The sequence below is a fragment of the Saimiri boliviensis genome, chromosome 4 (genome assembly GCF_048565385.1).
Source record: "Saimiri boliviensis isolate mSaiBol1 chromosome 4, mSaiBol1.pri, whole genome shotgun sequence".
NCBI classification, from domain to species: Eukaryota; Metazoa; Chordata; class Mammalia; order Primates; family Cebidae; genus Saimiri; species Saimiri boliviensis.
The window spans coordinates 109703561-109725759 of record NC_133452.1 but is presented as its reverse complement, the minus strand read 5'-3'; the positions used below and the strand labels follow the sequence as shown (position 1 = coordinate 109725759).

Sequence of the window (22199 nt, the reverse complement as noted above, 5' to 3'; positions counted from 1 at the left end):
AATCTCTGTATACACAGGGCTAATTTTTGTGAAAGGATATTGGATTCAGTTCTTTACAATTTGCAATTGTGCATTAGGCTAAGCCTGATTTGCATTAAGTATAATTGTCTTATTCGATAATGTATATTAAGAAATAGGCAGCTCAGATACTTTGGCCACAGTTCAGGGCCACTAGCTGACCTATTAAGTGGTCATAGCCATTCTTACCCTATGCTATCTGAAGTAAGTGTTTAAGCATACAGGGATAAAACTACCTTCCGTCAGACCCTCAAGTGGGAACTAATTGAGGATAAATAAATATATCCTTCAGTTAATAAAGAATATATACAAAGTTTGTTTTGAAGCAGTTTTATAAAGTAAACTCTAATTTATCATAACTTCTATTTCAAATTAGGTATTGCTTTCTCCTTGGGAAGAAATATTAACCACATGCAATCAGATATTTGGAGAACCTACAAATCTTCTAATATTTTACATTTGAAGTGTGTTGGTCTGGCGCAGTGGCTCATGCCTGTAATCCGAGCACTTTAGGAGGCCAAGAAGGGCAGATCACAAGGTCAGGAGATAGAGACAATCCTGGCTAACATACAGAAACCCCATCTCTACTAAAAAATACAAAAAATTAGCCAGGCATGGTGACACATGCCTGTAGTCCAGCTACTTGGGAAGCTGAGTCAGGGGAATTGCTTGAACCTGAGAGGCAGAGGTTGCAGTGAGCAGAGATCAGTGGTGCCACTGCACTCCTGTCTGGGCGACAGAGTGAGATTTCATCTAAAAAAAATAAATGTATTAACTTTCTGATAAAACATTCCTAAGTATTCCCTAAATAATAACAATGAAAGTGATCTATTCTTGCTCTTCATAAAACATAGGAAAATATAGGATATGTAAGAAACAAGATACATGGAAGCACTCAAGCTTCAGTTTTCAGCCTCCAGTTTAGCAAATTTAACTATCTATAGAAGGTTATTTTACTTTTCATGTGTTACCTCAGTCACTTTACAGACTACTTTCCAGACAGTATAACTGATACCCTTTGTCATACTGCTTTTAGATCATCAGAAACATATAAAAGTAACTGATAAGCTTAGCACTAACCTAGCATTGGAAAGTAAAATCCCAGAATGTTCTGAGAATTGTCTTCATTTATTTTTTTTGTCTTGTTTTCAACCATTTAAATGTAAATGCTAGTTTATTGATTTGTTTATTCAATTGATGGCTATATCTGCCTAAGGCCCTATCAGCACAGTAAAATGTTATTGTTAATAATATCAAGGTTCTAATTATTGCTTGATATTACTAGATATCTGAATGTAGCTAAAATGTCTTGAGTATTTCTGCCTAGACTCTCCAGTCGATCCAGGTATTACTGAGAAGGTGGTAATACAGGATACCTAAATGAATTGAATTGAGTTTGCAACCTAAGTTTAATATTTTGTGAGAAACGTGTATGAGCTGTTTTCCTATCTACATTCTTTTAGAATGCATAGAGAGTAGATTATCAAAACCAAGACATTTTCAGAGGGCACTGCTTTTGTCCTGAGTACTTCTCCACCTCACATACACATAGTCCCCAAGTCTTCCATCCATTCAAGTAAGGGGTACCATCTGTATGAAACAGTCCCACATTAAGGTCAATCCCCACCTTCTCCTTGACTACATTATTCCCTCTGGTTTTTGTCATAGTGTCTGCATGTCTACATTCCTCTGATGAAGACAATGGCAGAATCTTTATCTTATGTTTCCAGTTCCCCAACTCAGGATAAGTGTAGTGATTGTGGTGATTGGTAATTTGTAGCCTAAACACATTTGGTGAGCTTTCCTTGAGAAAATCACATAGGAAGACCTAATGTAGCCATAGCACTGAAGCTCTTCTGCTTTTCTAATTACTTTAATCTCATTTCTGTAAGATCTCTCAAACAATTTATCTCCTCAGACCTATACCCTCTCATTTCCTCTCTTAGCAAATAATCTTGTCCCATACTTGGCATAGAAATTGGGCTAGACAAGAATTCTAACTTCCTGCTAGCAAACATAAACCTTCCCACCAAGTGCCATCAAGTTTACAATAAAAAAGACACATTGAAGTATCTGTGTTTGGGATCATGTATTCTCTATGTTCACTAGAAACATGACCAATATGCCTCTGTTCTTTATATATCTATATCTATATAATATGTATTATATATAATATAATTTTATATATATTATATAATTAATAAAATTTATATGATTAAGTTCTGGAATATAGGTGCAGAACATGCAGGTTTGTTACATAAGTATACAAATGCCATAGTGTTTAGCTGCACCCATTAACCCATCATCTGCATTAGGTGTTTATTCTAGTGCTATCCCTCCTATAGATTCCACCCTTGCCCCGACAGGCCACAGTGTGTGATGTTCCTCTTCCTGTGTCCATGTTCTCATTGTTCAGCTCCCACTTATGAGTGAGAACATGTGGTGTTTGGTTTTCTGTTCCTGTATTACTTTGCTGAGAATGATGATTTCCAGCTACATCTATGTTCCTACAAAGGACATGAACTCATCCTTTTTTAGGCTGCATAGTATTCAATGGTGTGTATGTGGCACATTTTTTTTCATCTAGTCTATCATTGATGGGCATTTTTGTTGGTTCCAAGGCTTTGCTATTGTAAACAGTGGTGCAGTAAATGTACATGTACGTGTGTCTTTATAGTAGAATTATTTATAATCCTATGGATATATACTCAGTAATGGGATTATTGGGTCAAGTGGTGTTTCTGCTTCTAGTTCCTTGAGGAGTCACCACACTGTCTTCCACAATGGCTGAACTAATTTACACTCCCACCAACACTGTTGTAAAAGCCTTCCTATTTCTCCACATCCTCTCTAGCATCTGCTGTTTACTGACTTTTTAATCATCACTATTCTAACTGGCATGAGATGTTATCTCACTGTGGTTTTGATTTGCATTTCTCTAATGACCAGTGATGAGCTTTTTTTCATATGTTTGTTGGCCACATACATGTCTTATTTTGAGAAGTGTCTGTTGATATTCTTCACCCACTTTTTGATGGGGTTGTTTTTTTCTTGTAAATTTAAGTTCCTTGTAGATTCTGGATATTAGCCCTTTGTCAGATGGATAGATTACAAAAATTATCTCCCATACTGTAGGTTGCCTGTTCACTCTGATGATAGTTTCTTTTGCTATGCACAAGTTCTTTAGTTTAATTAGATATCATTTGTCATTTTTAGCTTTTTGTTGCCATTGCTTTTGGTATTTTCGTCAAAACATCATTGCTTTTGGTGTTTTGGCTTTTGGTGAATTCTTTGCCCATGCTTATGTCCTGAATGGTGTTACCTAGGTTTTCTTCTAGGGTTTTTATGGTTTTAGGTCTTACATTTAAGTCTTCAATCTATCTTGAGTTAATTTTTGTATAAGGGGTAAAGAAGTGGTCTAGTTTCAGTTTTCTGCATATGGCTAGCCAGTTTTCCCAACACCATTTATTAAATAGGGAATCCTTTCCCCATTGCTAGTTTTTGTCAAGTTTGCCAAAGACAAGATGGTTGTAGATGTGTGGTGTTATTTCTGAGGCTGCTGTTCTGTTCCATTGGTCTATATATCTGTTTTTGTACCAATACCATGCTTTTTTGGTTACTGTAGCCTTGTAGTATATAGTTTGAAGTAATGTAGCATGATGCCTCCATCTTTTTAAAATTTTTTACTTAGGATTGTCTTGGCTATGTGGCCTCTTTTTTGGTTCCATATGAAATTTAAAGTAGTTTATTCTAACTTTGTGAAGAAAGTCAGTAGTCTCAGGATAAAAATCAGTGTGCAAAAATTACAAGCATTCCTATACACCAGTAATAGACAAACAGAGAGCCAAATCATGAGTGAACTCCCGTTCACAATTGCTACAAGAGATAAAATTCTTAGGAATACAGCTAACAAGGGATGTGAAGGACCTCTTCAAGAAGAACTACAAACCACTGCTCAAGGAAATGAGAGAGGATACAAACAAATGGAAAACCATTCCCTGTTAATGGATAGGAATATTGTGAAAATGGCCATACTGCCCAAAGTAATTTATAGATTCAATGCCAGCCTCATTCTTTATCTTTAAATTTCCCTAAAATTTCATACCACAAACAAAACCTTCTTAAGCCCCCTGCCTTCCTCCAACTAATATTCTGTTTTCATTATCATTACATTGCTATCTACAATGTCCACTATTATTTCCCTGCCATGCCCATTCTTCTTAATTTATGGCAACAATTATTAGCTCTCTGATAGGGTTCTTCTGATAATGAAGTGAGATAATCAGGTAAATATCACAAATACTATTATTACTGTTCACTTATTGCCCATTTGGGAGCATTCAACAGACTGATCACTCTCTTCTTGAAACACTCTCACTTTTGGATGTGATGATCCATGCACCTTGGTTTGTTTCCATGCCTCTCTGATATCTCTTTATTCTTCTATCTTGTTAACTTCACCTGCTTCACATGATTCAATGTAAAGTTCTCAGTAGTGTGTTCTCAGGCCTTCTTTAGGTTTATATATGCTCCTCCTATGTGAAATGATTTATTCTTGTGGTTTCAGTGACCATTATTGTACTATATGGTCACAGTAACCAGGTGCAAACAATTGTATACAGACTAATTTACACAAAAAATGAATTTATCCAGACTATTAGAAAGATTACAAAATCTCAGGGAGACTCGGTGAGCCAGGCTAAAGGCTAATTCTAGAAACTATGACTACATTGGAAAAATGTGCTAGTGAAATATTACTGCCACCTCTGAAAAACGGGAGGCTTCTACCACTATTCTTCCCACCGTATAGAACAGGTTTCTTACTTGTCTTATTTATGCGTCTGTGTCTTTCAAAGTCATATCTGATTGTTGGAACTTAGATTATATGTCTGTTTTTATTAAAATTGTAAGCAACCTACAAATGTGAGTTGTCTGAATTCTAGTCAGGAAAAACAAGGCTTATAGTTTGAGAGATTACAGAAAAAAAAAAAAGAATACTCCAAATTATTAGGTGACATGAGATGGCAGAGGTCCTCTGCAGTCCACCTATACAGATAATGTCAGCTGCCTGACATTAATGTACGTTTTTCTTCTAAATTTAATCTTCCAAATGCCAAAATGCTCTCACCTATGCGAATATGACTATCCATAAACAAGGATATCTTCATGTTCTCAAAAAGGGAGAGTTTTATCAATCGAAGTATCTGTGGTGGAACCAGTGAATTTCAAGGCAGATGAAATTGAATTCTATTTATATTGGACCCTCTTCCCTACTGCAATAATTTATCACTAATTAAAATTTGACCTTACCACTTTAACTAGTGTCTGGTTTTGTTATTCTTGAGAAAAATGTGTGCTCATGCAACTACTTGTACTTCAGGACCTGCTTAAGGTCAAACCTGTAGATCATTTCCGGACCCAACCAATTGTATAGCTTGGAGTATTAGTTAACACCAAGTCCATGAGCATAAGCTTAGGTTATTTGGCGCTCTATCATAATCAGTTGTTTAGTGACTCCCAGGACTTTGTTTCTGAAAAAAAAAAAAAAAAAAAAAAAAAAAAAGAAAAATAAAGAAGGAACTTTTAATCAAAAGAATAGTTACTGGCCATGAACTTTGCATTAGAATCTTAGGTACCTACAGCATCATTCTCCTATTAAGGCTTGACGTGGGCTTTCTACAGTATCGTCTTCTGCCACAGATACTTTGGAAATGATTGGATTTACTGTTATAAAGCTCATTGCAGAGTTGCTTTCATAGAGTCTGGTCCAGCCTATTTTCTCTTGCTAAGGCTCCATTTAAAAATGTCATGCTTTTGCAACCCTAGCCAAATCAATCAGAGTAGCCAACTGAAATGTAGTGATAATTTTCTCCAATATCCAAAGATATTATAGAAATCCAAATCCACTGTACCTCTTTCTTTGTGACTTATGGAGCAAAGTACAACAACTTGCCTTTCACTTTCAATAGTATATTCTATGTCCTATATTACAGGATATTCTGAAAATTCTAGATGGCAGGGCCATGTGTGAAACAAATTCATTATTTTCTGGTCACCAATGTGTCTGAGTTTGGTGAAACAGAACATATTCATACCCAACAAGTTACATGAAGTGGATATATTACTTTCAGATAGGTAGAAGGAGACAATAGAAGCCTAGAATTCATTGAGAGCCAATCCCCACATGTCAGAAAGCTGCCCAGGGTGGATGGAGTCTTGACTGCCCTTGAATATAGCTATATCTATTAATATCTGCATTCTAATTTTCTGAGTCTTTTCAGGGAACCAAATTAGGGAATAGAGTCACTCCAACTTTGCAATAATTCATGAGATTTATCTTCTTTAATTCAAAGGCTTTTATGGCATCTTTAATTCATTCAGCATAGGCCACCTTTGCACATAACTTTCAGTCAACTAACTGAGCAACCAATTTAAATATCTGATTGATTCTAACTATTGAATTATAGGCAATAAGAGGTAATGGGAAGGGATATATGGGAAATTTGCTTCCCTTGCAAAATACTTGTCTGAAGAAAGGCATTAATAGCCTAAACAAACTTAGGTTGAAATTCAGTAATACAGAGCATCAGATAGGATGCTTGGCTATATTAATCCAATTGTTGCAACAAATACACTTTTGACACAGACATAGTAAGATCCTGATTCCCTTACTACACCTTGAGCCAATACATTAAAATTTTAACATTACCATTATGTCATTAAGCTATCCAGAGAAGCTGAAAGCAGCCAGCCTTCCTCCTCTTTGGAAACTTTAGTACTTACTGCTCATTCTATATCAATAATTATAAGGTTTTTTGTTTTGTTTTGTTTTTAAAGACTTGACTTTGATAGTAATTTTAGTTTACAAGGTAATTTAAGTAACTGTTTCACATGCAATGTCATAAACCACCAGAGTTCCCAGTTTTGTACTAACTAGATCTTCAGTGCCTTCAATCCCAACCTGCTTAAATAACCTATTCAGTGATTTCTATTTATTTGAGGGCATGTTGCCTCTTTTGAGGCCAAATACTATATTGGTCAGGATTCTTAGTTACAAACATGAGAAACAACTTTCTGGCTTATTTAAAGAGAAAATGGTAATTTAAGGGGTTATTACATAGCTTATATATATTTAAGAAAGAACTAGAGAGCAAGATTTTGAAGCTACCCACCCCAAATCAATGACAATACAATACACCACATGAGCTGCTCTGGAAAAGATACCATGACCATGCCACAGGGAACAGATTGCCCTTAGGATTAGATGCCTGAACTTTTGCTCCCTACCTCCCCAACCCACAAAAACTTACATGTCAAGGGGAATTGGGAGCCAATTGAGTGTTCTGGAGGGAAGAATTATGTGACCTAATCTACATTCACAATTAATTGGGCTGCTCTGTGCAAAATAGACTGTAGGGGTCCAGAGTGGAAGCAGGAAAATGAGTTAAAGGGGTATTATATTAGTCCTATTGAAAGATAGTGGTGGCACTTATTTTTCTATATAGCATTTTCTACTGTACGTTGTTTAAAGGCAGACCTTGATTTATTCACTTTTATTGTCAATGTGTAGGAAATGTCTTACACAATAAACAAATGTCTGTTTAATAAGTGCTTATAGAAGGAAGGGAGGAAGGAAGCAGAAAGATTATTGAATAAATTGATGAGTTTTAATATTCTTGAATCTAATAAAAAGAAACTCACATGGGAAAGCATATCTATTCCCAAACAAGAATGTAATTTTTAAATAAAGAAGACTTCATTATTTGTCTTTCAGTGAAAGGCACACGTGTATTTTTCAATTTAAAAATGGAAAATGTTGGAGTCTACTCACCAACCCTAAATGAATGTGCAACCATGGAGGAGACCTCTGCAAAAACTGACCAATTGTTTACGGTTTATAAGAAACAGGAACCGAAGAGTGGCTCATGGTTAGAAGTAGGCAATGTCTTTAAAGAGGATAGCAGTAATTATCTCTGCCTTCTTTCTCCTTTTCTTCCTTTTTAGAGGTGGCACTGTGTTCTCTTGGACTTACAGAAAGGCAAGGTCATGGAGCAGATGGTCTACTATTGGGGTAGAGTAAAACAAAATAAATCTTTCATCTAAAATCAATTTTATTTGGAAATAAAATTTTCACTTTCACAGATGTTCTTAAAGTTGGCACAAAAATGAGAACATGTTGAATTTTAATCAATTTCTTTGGTTCCTTATGTTTTCTGTTAAGTAATAAGTGTTAAGTGATCTAATGCTCTTCTGCTGTCGTTGGCAAAATAACAAAAAATTTTAATCCTAAGTACAATTATTAGTCATATAAGAAAGATTTGAACAGTATTGCATTTGGAACTTCAATTATCCACAATTCAGGCCCTACTACAAGAAATTTAACATTTAAATAAAGGGTTTCAATCACAAATCAATGTTTTTGTAGGAAAATAAGGAAAAATGGTTGCGTCAATATGTCATTCGTTTGACTATACTGTAAAATTACAGAACAGCTGAACCATCTGAATCATCTAGCGCCTTGCCTAGAAAGATAGTAAAGATGTCCTGATGAGCAATTCCAGATGGCTGCAATGTCTTTTAGAAGTTGGAGTTAAAATTATCCAATTGAGTGTTGGGCTTAAAGTGCACACTCAGAGTTGTCTGAATGTGAGATGGACATCAAGAAAACTTCTGCTTGGGCTATCCTTACTTCCTGTCATCTCATAATCTGTTTGATTTTTACAGAGCCTGTGGCATCTATCTTAATCTTAGGACATTCATTGGCAAATGGCAATTTCATTTTTAAGTTATTCAGATAAAAAAACATTGGGGTGCTCCTCGATTTCTATTTATTTCACATACTGCATATTCGATTTATCAATACATCCTGTCAGCTCCATTTAAAAAGATATATCCAAAATATTCTTGCTTCTTACCCACTATTGCCTTCATTATCTTGCTCCTGAATTACTGCGGATACTTTCTGTCTTCCTGTTTCTACCCTAGAACCCCTCCACAGCCACAGGGATATCTTATATTAAAACATAAGTCCAATTATACCTCTCATCTCCTCAAATTCCCGCAATGATGTTTTATGAAAATAAAGTCATAAGTCCTATGTATTCTGTGTCCTCTCTCTCCAATTACCTTTCTGACCTCATCTCCTGTGATTATCCCTTTGATTCACTCTGCACAAGGCATACTGGCCTTTCTGCTGTCTCGAGCACAGATGTACTCTTGCCTCAGGGCCTTTGCACTTGCTGTTTACTCTTTTTGGAGTGCTTGTCTCCAGGCATTTATACAGCTTACTTCATTACTTATTTCAGGATTTTATTGCAATGCAACCCTCTTCTTAGTGAAGCCACTCTCTCTAAAATTACAATACCATACCACACAAAACTATTTCCTTTCCCTGTATTTTTCCTCCTAGAACTTACTCCAACAAAATAGACTGCATACTTCACATATCTTTGTTGTCTTTTCCCCTAATGATTTTGTCTATGTTCACTGCTGTATCCCCCCATATCTAGAACAGTCTCAGGCACATATCAAAGAATCAATAAGATTCTAATAAAAATTTTTAATCTATTTAGTTATCATTCTGAATTGCCCTACCTACATACATTTTATTTTATTTTATGATCTAAAATTTTATACCTTAAAGACATGCAGGTTTGTTGCATGGGTATATTGCATGACACTGAAGCTTGAGCTCCCAATGATGCCTTCACCCAGGCCATAACCATAGTACCCAACAGGTGTTTCTGCAACACATGTTCCCCTTCATGACTCCCCCGTCTTGTGTCCACAGCATCTATTATTCCCATATTTATGATCATGTGTACCTAATATTTAGCTCCCACTTATAAGTGAGAATATGCAGTATTTGGTTACCTGTTCTTTCATTAGTACACTTAAGATTATAACCTCCAGTTCCATCCATGTTGCTGCAAATGACATGATTTTCTATGATTGCACAGTGTTCTGTAGTGTGTGTGTGTATGTATATATATCACATTTTCTTTAAACAATACACTTTTGATGAATACCTAGGGTGATTTTATGTCTTTATAATGTGAGTAGTACAGCAATGACCATATGAGTACATGTGTCTTTTTGATACAATGAATTATTTTCTTTTGGGTATATACGATAGTGGGATTGCTGGGTTGAATGGTAATTCCATCTTAAGATCTTTGAGAAATCTCTAAACTGCTTTCCACAGTGGCTGAACTAGTTGGCATTTCTACCAACAGAGTATAAGTGTTCCTTTCACTCCACAGCATCATCAGAATCTATTTTTTGATGTTTTAACAATCTTCATTCATACTTTTGTGAGATGGTGATCTTATTGCAGTTTCCATTTGCATTTCTATGAAAATTAGAGATGTTGAGTATTTTGTTTATTTGACACTTGTATGCTTTCTTCTGAGAAATGTCTCTGTATGTCATTCACCCATTTTTTAAATTAAATGTTTTGTGCTTTGTTTGATTTGTTTAGATTTCTTGCATATTTTAGGTATTAGATCCTTATTAGACGAATAGTTTGCAAATATCTCCTCCCATTCTTTAGGTTATCTGTTTGCTCTGTTGGTAATTTATTTTGCTGTGCAGAAGCTCTTTAGCTTAATTAGGTCCTATTTCTCGATTTATGTTTATTTTGAATTTCTCTTGGTTTCTTAGTCGTAAATTTGCCAAGGCTGATGTGGAGAAGAGTATTTCCTAGGTTTTCTTCTGGGATTTTTATAGTTTGAGGTCTCACATTTAAATCTTTAATTTATCTTGAGATAATTATTCTATGTGGTGAAAGGCAGGGGTCTAGTTTTCTTCTTCTGCAGGCTAGCCAGTTATCCCACAACCACCTATTGAATAGGGAATCCTTTCCCTATTGCTTACTTTTGTCAAAAATCAGATGGTTGTAGGTGTGTTAATTATCTATTCTGTTCCACTGGTTGATATGTCTGTTTCTACCAGTATCATGCTATTTATGTTACTATAAGGCATAGTATAAAGTTGGGCAATATGATGTCTCCAGTTTTGTTCTTTTTACTTAAAATTACATTGGTTATTCAGTCTCTCCTTTGGTTTCATATTAATTTTACAATAGATTTTTCTAAGTTTGTGAAAAATGATGTTGGTATTTTGATAAAGATAGCATTGAATCTGTACATTGCTTTTGGCAGTATGGCCTTTTCTCTTTTTTGCTTAGATGAATTGCTAGGTGGTATGGTTTGGCTTTGTCTCCACCCAGATCTTATCTTGAATTGTACTCCCATAATTTACATGTTTTGGGGAGGGGCCCAGTAGCAGATAATTTGAATCATGGGGGTGGTTCCCCCATACCGTTCTCATGACAGTGAATAAGTCTCATGAGATCTGATGGTTTCATCAGGGGTTTCCAGTTTTGCATCTTCCTAATTTTCTCTTGCTGACTTCATTTAAGTGCCTTTTGCCTTGCACTATTATTCTGAGGGCTCCCCATTAATGCAGAACTGTTAAGTCCAGTTAAACCCATTTTTCTTCCCAGTCTCAAGTTTGTCTTTATCTGCAGCATGCAAACAGATTAATACAGTAAATTGGTCCCAAGAGTGGGGTGTTGCTGAAAACATACCCAAAAATGTGGAAGCAAATTTTAAACTAGGTTTGACCAAAAGCCTGGTAGCAATATAAACAATAAGGTCTAGACTGAGATTATTTCAGATGGAGATAAGAAACTTGTTGGGAACTGGAGCAAAAGTGACTCCTATTATGTTTTGGCAAAGGGACTGGTGGCATTTTCCCCCTGCCCTAGTGATTTTGGAACTTTGAACTTAGAAGAGATGATTTAGGGTAACTGGTGAAAGATATTTCTAAGCAACATAGTTTTCAAGAAGTGACTTGGGTGCTGTTAAAGGCATTCAGTTTTATAAAGGAAGCAGAGCATCGAAGTTTTTAAGATTTGCAGCCTAATAATGTGATAGAAAAGAAAAACCCAATTCTGAGGAGAAATTCAAGCTGGCTGCAGACATTTGCATAAAGAATGAGGAGCCAAATGCTAATCCCCAACACAGTAGGGGAAATTTCTCCAGGGCACATCAGAAGTCTTCACGGCAACATCTCCCATCACAGGCCTGGAGGACTAGGAGAATATAGTTTTGTGAGCTGGGCCCAGAGTCCTCGGGCTGTGTACAGCCTTGGAACTTAATGCCCTGCATTGCAGCTGCTCCAGCTGTGGCTGAAATGGGCCACTGTAGAACTCGGGCCATGGCTTCAGAGGATGCAAGTCCTAAGCCTTGGCAACTTCCATGTGGTGTTGAGCCTCTGAGTGCACAAAACTCAAAACTTGGGGTTTGGGAACCTCCACCTAGGTTTCAGAAGATGTATAGAAATGCCTGGATGTTCAGGCAGAAGTTTGCTACAGGGGTGGGCTACTGATGGAGGACCTCTGCTAGGGCAGTGTAGAAGGGAAATATGTGGTCAGAGCCCCCGCCCAGAGTCTCTAATGGGGCACTGCCTACTAAATCTGTGAAAAGAGGACCATAGTCCTCTAGCGCCCAAAGTGGTAGATTCATTAACAACTGGCACTGTTTTCTTGGAAAAGCTGCCTATACTCAATGCAGCCAATGAAAGCAGCTGAAAGGGAGAGTGTACCCTGAAAAAGCCACAGGAGTGGAGCTCCCCAAAACCATGGGAACCTATCTCTTGTATCATCGTGACCTGGATGTAAGACCTGGAGTCAAAGGAGGTCATTTTGGAGCTTTAAAATTTGATTGTCCCATTGGATTTTGGATTTTCATGGACCCTGTAACCCCTTTGTCTTAGCCAATTTTTAATGGCTGTATTTACCCAATACAAAGTACCTGCATTGTATCTAGGATGTCACTAGCTTGCTTTTGATTTTACAGGATCATAGGTGGAAAGGACTTGCCTTGTATTAGATGAGATTTTGGACTGTACACTTTTGGGTTAAGGCAGAAATGAGTTAAGAGTTTGAGGAACTGTTGGCATTTGGCATCCCAACCAAAGGCATGGTTGGTTTTAAAATGTGAGGACATGAGATTTGGAGGGTTGGGGTGGAATGATAAGGTTTGGCTGTGTCCCCACCCAAACCTCATCTTGAATTATAGTCCCGTATTTCCCATATCTTTTCAGAGGGACACAGAGACAGATAATTCAAATCATGAGATTAGTTTCCCCCTTACTGTTCTTGTGATAGTGAATACATCTCACAAGATGTGATGGTTTTATCAGGCATTTCTGCTATTGCGTCATCCTCATTTTCTCCTGATGCCATCATTTAAGAAGAGCCTTTCCCCTTCCATCATGATTCTGAGGTCTCCCCAGCCATGCAGTACTGTAAGTCCAATTAAACCTCTTCTTTTCTCATAGTCTTAGGTTTGTCTTTATCACCAGTATGAAACATATTTTACTAAACGTGTTTATTAGTTCCAGGAACCTTTTCATGGTGTCTTTGGGATTTTATTTGCATAGAAGAATTATATTGTCAGAAAAGATAGTTGACATCCTTTTTATTTGCCTTTTATTTCTTTCTCTTGCCTAGTTGATCTGGCTGGGACTTTCAGTACTATGTTGAATAAAAATGGTGAGAATGTCTTGTTTAGCTTCTTAAGGGAAAATGCTTCCATCATTTGCCTATTCAGTATGATGTTGAATATGGGTTTGTCATAGATGGCTTTTGTTATTCTGAGGTATGTTCCTTTAATGCCTGGTCTATTGAAGGCTTTGTCTGCATATATTGAGATGTATATGTTTTTTGTTTTTGATTTTTTTTTGGTGGTAAGTCACATTTATTGATTTGTGTATGTTGAACTAACCTCACATCCTAGACATAAAACTTACTTTATTGGGGTAAATTAGCTTTTTGAGGAGCTGCTGGGCTCATTTTTCCAGTATTTTGTTGAGGATTTTTATATCAATGTTCATTCGGGATATTTGCCTGAAGATTTTGTGTGTGTGTGTGTGTGTGTGTGTGTGTGTGTATATATATATATATATATATATATATATATATATATATATATATATATATATCTTTGCCCAATTTTCATATATATCATAATGATCCTGACTTTGTAGAATGAGTTAAGGAGAAATTCAATCTCCTTGATTTTTTGGAACAGTTTCAGTGGTACTGGCATCAGTTCTTCTTTGTAGCAATCTGAAAAAGCTAAATTTGAGGCTTTGGCCAGATACAGCATTTGTAAAAATATGTGGCCATTTTGCTTAGTTATAAAGTGAAAGTAGTTAGATAATCAGAATATGAAAAGTGAAAAATATTAGCACTGGGAAGAAAAAACATAGTATCTACACAGATTCTTAAACCAAGAGGCCTGTCTTCATAAACTCTTGTTGTAATTGAGATGAAAGTCAGGAATGTGAATGGCACACTCAGCAACAATAACTGTGTCCACACCATATCTCTAGTTCTTCTAGATATTAGACAATTGACTCAAGCTCTGTGAGTGTCAGTTTCTTCATTTGCTGTGAAGGAGTTGAACTAGTTGTCTCTTTAAAACATTTTCTTTTGGGGGGGGGGTTATTTTAGATCTTTATTTAGAGATTATAGAGTACATCAAAATCCATAGAAATGACAATTTTAACTTCAACATTGAAAGTGACATTCTTTCTACAATATTGCATTATCTACCGTAAGTTAGTTTTTCCTTTGGGTAGGTATTAAATTTTACATGTTTTAAAGTATGACAGATACCTCAGTACATACATTTAAAAGGTATTTAAACCAAAGATGAGTGAGTCACTTTAAAACCTTTTTCTGTGCTCTATTGTCATGAATCCTTTTAGTAAAGTCTTTGGCATACAATAATAGAATCAACATAAGGAAGTTTCAACACTGAAAGAAGATTTACTCTAAGGATATTGGCTATTTTATAACATTTTTAAAATAATGAACTGCAACTTTTGAGAAAGGATGCAATGGGGAGTAAGAATCTTACCATCAGCAGTCTATGGATTTTTCACAACAGTTCACCATTAAAATGACTCAGCACGCAAGTCCCATCCTCTCCATCCTTCAGTTCACATTACTGAAGGAAAATAAATTGGATCAAGTATAAGTAAACTGCCTAACATAGTCCTTCAGTATTGCTAGAGAACCAGGGTAATGTGGTAGAATTATGATTTTTATGGACTCATCATTATAGATGGACTATTTTCAGAGAAAAGAACGAAGAAATACTTTTCCAAAGGAATTGCTGAAATTCTAAATCCTAGTATGTCTAAAACAGCAGGATTTTTACCTTAGAACCAGTTCTGATATTTTACAATGAAAATCATCCTACTCAGATAATACATTTCTAACTTTTAAACCATATCAGTATTGAGATCAGCAATTTTTGCTTGAATTCAAGTGGCAGATTTATTGCTGACATGATAATCAATTTTAGATAAAACTTAAAATACCATCCATTTAGTCAATAAAGATGGTTAGACATGTTCTGAATGAAGAGACCACCTAAAGAGGCTTTGTGTGAACACTAAAGCTGTTTATTCACCTGGGGCTGAGTCCAAAAAGAGTCAGTGGAGGGCGGTGGAATAGGAGTTGGTTTTATAGGTTTGGAGTAGGCAGTGGAAATTACAGAAGTTATAATTCAGAGCGGTTTTTGCAAGCCAGGGAGGCAGGTGTCATCAGAAGGTTGTCACAATGTCCAAAGTCCATTGTCACAAGGTTGGCTTATCAGTCGAGGCAGGAATAGTTGAGGCAGGAAAAATGGCAGAATGTTGCAAGGTCAATTGGGCACTGCAGGAGCTGTTCTTCTTTTGCGTTTTTCTACCACCTCAACTTTCTGGCTCCGGGAGGCCATCTGCAGGTGTACATGCAGGTCACAGGGGTCACCATGGCCCCTGTGTAATCCATGGTGCAGTCAGTTAAAAGGACTTTGCATTCCTGTCTTTTTATATTAATAACATAAAGGCAAAAATAATTTTAAAAGGTGGGGCAGTGTAATTTTTTTGGAGCGATATAGAGGTGTGATGGATGATGTTTCTCAGGATTTCTTCCAGCAGGATCAAGGTTGGGTGGAAACCTAAAAATGGAAAAGAATTTAGATTGGAAAGAGATTTTGGGGCAAGGGGTGATATTGTGGGGTTGTTAGAAGGAGCATTTGCCATATTGACTGGTTATAGCTTCTATATGATTTTGTAGGAATTGAGAGATTCGTTGGAAAGACAAAGTCTGAATAAGAGAAGGAGAAGGATACATATTAAGGGACCTGCTAATGGAAGGAGCCATGATACCCAGTTAGAGAGTGGCCACCTAGGTCCAGAATAATCATTTGCCTGTGTAGTCAGCTTTTGGGCCCTGTCTTTAAGTCTTTTTTTGTATATGGTATCATATACAAGGCCGGATTGGTTTAGATAAAAGCAGCATTCTTCTTTTAGGAATAGGCAGTCCTCCTTTCTCAACAGTCAATATATCGAGGCCTCGACAATTTTGGAGGACAACTACAGCCAGGGAATTAACTTGGCCTTGGGGAATAGATAGTGTTAGAGTTATGTCTGAAATGCTGGCAGAAAAATCATTAGAGAGACTGTGGACTGTGGTGATGGAAGGAGTAAGGCCTGCTATGCCAGTCCCAACTGCAGCAGTGGAGACTCCTAATCCTACAAGCAAGGGGATTAATTGAATGACTCTTTTTTGTCATGTAGGAGTTACAACAGGGACAGGGAGGTGTTCATTTCTGTTGGCAAACTGGATTTTGGGAATAACAAAAATTAAGGTATAGATGCCTGTCCAGTTGATAGGAAGGCAGAGTTAGGTGGAGAGCCCCAGAGGAAAAAACGTACTTGGCTGAGGCAGAACTGGAAGTGTAAACTGAAGAGATGAGAAAGTGTTTTGTGGGACTGGGGTCTTGTACCCAGATACCAAGGGAACAAGCAAGGGCCACAGCTGTTAAAGATTGTAGTGGAGTTTGACAGGGAGATTGTGTGGAAGGAGAGGTCTTGTTTTCACGGTGTATGAGAAAGCGTTTGGTATCTATGAGTAACCATCACTTTCATTAACAAGGTTAGGTATGAGCAGGCAGGACGAGGGGTCTGGAGGAGAGGTGAAAAGGGGAGGGCAGCCAAGGATGGAGTGAGAGACAGGGTAAATGCCTATGTAGGCAAAAATCATTGACATTCTTGAGAGTGCTAGTAATGAGGGAGGGCCTTTCCATAATGCGAAGCTGGTACGTTCCTATTTCTTGGTTAACGTGGGTGACAGGGCCTTGGACGTGAAGCATAAATGAACACAAAGAGGGTGGGAGGTCTCCTAGGGTAATTCCATTAGGTGATTGCCAAGAAAAGTGCAAGGGAACAGCAATAGGGATAGTTGTATGGTTAAAACAGGTTTTTGGTTTGTGGTCCAAAAATGGGGGGTGTGGAGTTAACATAAGAGGGAATTTATGCAAGTAGTTGCAAAGAAGAGCAGTAGCCTGTTGGTATGAGATATCTGGGGTTTTTTGTTGAATCTTTCTAGGAACTAGAGGAGTTTTTCTGGGGGATACAGGTGGGGGTTGTTGAAGGAAGTCCGGAGGTGTAGAGACAGGAGTCTGCCAGGTCTGCTGGTGGGGCGGGGATGGCTGTGTAGGAGGAAGAGGAGAGGGAAATGCGTAGCCAAAAATTGCTGGGGAAGGAAGGGTTTGAAATGGAAGGTAATGAGTTAGGTCGATGGTATGTTGGAGGTAATTAGGGAGGGGTAGGGGGTCGCAGGAGAACGGGAGCGAGGTTAACAGTGAGTATAAAAGAAAAGAAGAAGACTTCATCAGGATTGAAGAGTTGGAGAGTTCCCTGCCGCTGAAGGTTATCTATCCACTCTGAGTCAAGGTGGCAGCTTGTGGGCGAAACCATGAAATACCAGCTGTAATTGCTGGGAGGAACAGTGTAAACCCGCAATGTAAACAAGATCAGGGCATGTAAAAGTAAATGAGTACAGTGAATATGAGCAACTTTCTGAGGTGTGGTTTAAGTAAAGTTAATTTTATATAGGGTTATTCTTGTACTTCAGGGATGCGGGTGAATTTAAGAGACATGGAGGAGGGTACTAGTGACTTCCAGGAGGAGGCAGAGGGGTCAGACCAATTGTCTGATGGGCACAGCTTTATCCTGGAATGATGAATCCACCGGAAGGGGTCTTGTAGATAGTCAGTGGTTGGGGTGCTATAGATGACCAAAAAGGGGCCTGTCCACTGAAGGTGTAAAGATCGAGGGCTTATGCTTTTAACTAGAACTGACCTTCTGGCTAGGGTGTCTTTATATGGCCAGGTATCTGGAGTGGGTAAGAGGAAATTAGCAGTCTGGTCAATTTCATGTCTAGCCTGTTGGAGGGCTGGTGTCTGGAATAAGGTGGGGTCATATAGGCCAAGGGCCTGGAAAACTGGGTGATCTGACTAATGAAGGCTGGTTTGTTGTCAGACTGTATGGAAGTGCGGAGACAAAATTGGGGAATTCTGTCTGTTAGAAGGGAAGAAATGACTGCAGTGGCTTTTTCAGAAAGTGGGAAAGGCCTCAACCTACCCAGTAAAGGTGTCAACACAAACTAAGTGGTATCTGAACTTTCAGACACATGGCGAATGGGTAAAATCTGTTTGCCAATCTTGTGCAGGGATAAATCCTCAGGCCTGATGTGTAGGAAAAGGAAGGGGTCTGAGAAAGCCCTGGGGAGTAGTAGAGTGACAGAACAGTAAGATGTGATTGTCTTGAGGATGGACTTCCATAATGGAAAAGAAATGAGGGGTTCTAAAGGATGACATAGGGGCTTTTATCTCACATGGAAGCAGTTATGAAAGGACAAGAGGATAGAGTGAGCTTGTGAGGCAGGGAGGAGGAACTTCCTGTGGTTTAAGAACCATTTCTCTTATGTAGGAAGGGACTGGAAAAGCGAGTTTTCAAAGGAAGAACAGGCCGGGGAGATAGATGAGAAGGAAAAATATTGGCCTTGTCGGGGAAGATACTGGGTGTCCTCTGCTGCCTTGGCTGTTTTATTGGCTAAGGCTATGCATTTCCTTGGGCAATAGATGTGACGGTTTTCAGTGTCCTCTGCAGTGGATAACGCTTGCCTTGGCTTGGAGGAGAGCAGCCTTAAAGAGGGTATTTATTAAGGGAGCATTGATAATAAAGGACCCCTGTGTGGCCAGAAAAACTTTCAATTCATATGACGGCATGGTGGTGTAGGATATGGAAGGCATATTTAGAATCAGTGAAGATATTTACATGTAGTTCTTTGGCAAGAGTAAGAGCACAGGTTAAGGCAATTTGTTCAGCTTCCTGAGAAGTGGTGGGTGGGGGGGCGAGTGTGTCAGCCTCCATAATAGATGTGTGGGATACAACAGCATAACCAGCTTTGGCCAGCACCAACTGGCTGGGATTTGAAGAACTGCCATCAATAAACCATGTATCGTCTGGGTCTGGGATTGGGAAGAGGGAAATACGGGGAAAGCAGGAGGATGCTATGTGGATTACTGAGAGGCAATCATGCGGATCAGGGTTTGTGTTGGGTATTAAGTGAGAGGGACGGTTGAAGTCAGGTCCAAGAGCAATGGTTACTGTGGGAGTTTCAGTAAAGAGTGCATAAAGCTGGAGAAAGTGAAGGGCTGAAATTAAGTGTATGAGGTGTGAAGAGGAAACTAAACTTTGGAGGTTGTGAGAACTATAGAGGAAGTGGGGCATAGTCTATGATTTTAAGGAATTCTAGGAATATTACAGCCACAGCGCATAAACATGACGGCCGGCCTAGGACTGTGAGGTCAAATTGTTTAGACAAGAAGGTGACTGGTTGTGAGCCTGGCTCTTGTGTAAGAACTCCGACTGCACAGCTTTTCACTTCTGCCATGTGAACGGAAAAGGGTTGGGAGGAGTTGGGGAGTGCTTATGTAGGGGCCATTTCTAAGGCCTTCTTTAGAGAACAAAGGGAAGAATGGGAGAAGGATTTGGGGTCTATGGGGTTCGCTAAGTTTCCTTTTGTCAGTTTACAAAGTGGTTTGGTTAGGAGGGCAAAACCTGGTATCCAGAAGCAAAAGTATCCTACAATGCTTAGGAAGGAGAGAAGCTGTTTTTTAGTGGAGGGGATTGGGGTTTGGGAGATTAACCGGACACGATCAGCAAGAGGAGTGCATGTGTGCTGATGGAGGGTTATGTTGAGATAGTATCCTTCAGAATCTAGAAGTTGAAGGAGTAGGAGGGTGTCCTGTTCAGAGGATTTATAAAAGGGGCTGCAAAGGAGGAGACTGTTGACGTGTTGTATGAGGCAGGAAGCAGAAGGGTGAAAGGAGAGTAAGTTGTGGGTGAGGGCTATCTCGAAAATCTTGGGGAAGAATGGTCCAGGTTAACTGCTGGGACTGGTGGGTGTCAGGGTCAGTCCAAGTAAAGGCAAAAAGGGGTTGGGAAGAGGGGTGCAAAGGGATAGTAAAGAAAGCATCTTTGAGGTCCAGGATGGAATAATGGGTTGTAGTAGTGGGTATTGAGGATAAGAGAGTGTAAGGGTTTGGCAGTACAAGACAGATGGAGAGCACTATCTGATTAATAAGGTGAAGGTCTTGGACTAACCTGTAGGACTTGTCTGGTTTTTTGTATGGGTAGGATGGGGATGGCATAGGGAGAGTGACTGGAAACCAAAAGGCCATGTTGTAGTAAGCAAGTAATAACAAGCTTTAGGCCCTTTAAGGCTTGTGCTGGGATGGGGTACTGACACTAGGCAGGATAAGGGTGGTTAGGTTTTAAGGGGATTACGAGGAGTGAGTGACTTGTAGCAACAGATAGCGAGGTGGTATGTCCCACACCCTGGGTTAAGGTAGGGGGACCCAAGGGGAACTATTGAGGGAGGCATGGGTTGGGGGAGGAGAGTGGCAATGAGGTGTGGCTGTAGCCCAGGAATAGTTAAGGAGGCAATTTTATTAGGATATCTTGGCCTAACAGGGGAACTGAACAAGTGGGACTGATCACGGAAGAATATGGAAAGGATTGCTGACCTAATTGACACCAGACTTGAGGAGTTTTGAGAGGCCTGGAAGCTTTGCCATCAATCCTCACAACAGTTATGGATGTCAAGGAGACAAGTCCTTGAAAAGAAGACAGCATGGAGTGGGTGGCCCTGGTGTTGATTAAGAAGGGGATGGACTTACCCTCCACCATAAGAGGTACCCGAAGTTTGGTGTCCATGATGGTCCAGGGGCCCTCCAAGATGTTCCTATAGCATCAGTCTTCAGCCGCCAAGCCGAGGAGACTGGGAAGAATTTGGTCTGGGAGCTTTTGGTTGGAGCTTCAGTGACGTGAGTTGGACAGTCTGACTTTTAGTGGAGGCCCTGCACAGACAGGGCAGGGTTTAGGAGAAATCCCAGGCTGTGGGCATTTCTCGGCCCAGTGGCCAGGTTTCTGACACTTGAAGTAAGGTCCAGGCAGGGTGACTGGACGCTGCAGTCTGGGTGCTTTGAAGTCTTCATGAGCCGGTGGTGTGGCTGGGGTTTGTCTTACGGCAGAGGCAGCATCTGAAGTTCTGAGACGTGCTGCTGCCAGGCAGCCTTTTCCCTATTATTGAACACCTTGAAGGTGAAGTTGATTAATTCCTCTTACAGGGTTTGAGGGCCAGATTCTAATTTCTGTAGCTTTTTTGTAATGTCAGGGGCTGATTGGGTGATAAAATGCATATTAAGCATCTTTAGGGGTGAGAGTAGAAGTAAGGATGACATTTAAATTACTCCAGTTGAGATTATAAGACTGGGTTAAGTATCAGAATTTTTGTGTATACTTGGTGGGGTCTGACGGGAAAGAGCCTAGAGCTGACTGATTTGAGAGAGATTAGGGATAAAGGAATGTGTACCTGGACTATTCCTTCAGCTTCAGCCACTTTGTGCAGGGGAATTTGTTGGACAGGGGCGGGGGAGGTAGCCCCAGGACTAAACTGTAAGCCAGTCTATGAATGAGGTGGGGAGGTGATAAGAGGGGCATAAGGAGGTGGGTTGCGGACAGAGGAAGAGGAGGGAGGCTTGGTGTGGGGGTTAGGGCCTGGATTAGGGTCTGGTTTGGACAGGTGGGAGGAGAAAGGTTGGAAGGGTTGATGGACAAGAAGGATTCTGAGCTACTGGCAGAGGCAGAAGGGATGGATGGAAGAGAAAGAAGGAAAATCTGGGACTGGTTGCATTGAGAGCAGAGCTAAAGGAGGGATTGGAGTATTAAAAAAAATGCCTGGTGTATGGCATTTCAGACCATTT

General features: G+C 39.2%; 1 long non-coding RNA gene across 3 annotated transcripts in view; it reads right to left on the bottom strand.

The window, feature by feature from the left end:
* Positions 1 to 21122: 21122 nt before the first annotated feature.
* LOC141584318 (uncharacterized) overlaps positions 21123 to 22199 on the bottom strand; it is an 885764-nt gene continuing 884687 nt past the window's right edge. For all 3 annotated transcript variants that reach the window (XR_012517304.1, XR_012517305.1, XR_012517303.1), the window contains one exon: positions 21123 to 21293. This is a non-coding gene — a long non-coding RNA (uncharacterized LOC141584318). The remainder of the gene's footprint in view (positions 21294 to 22199) is intronic.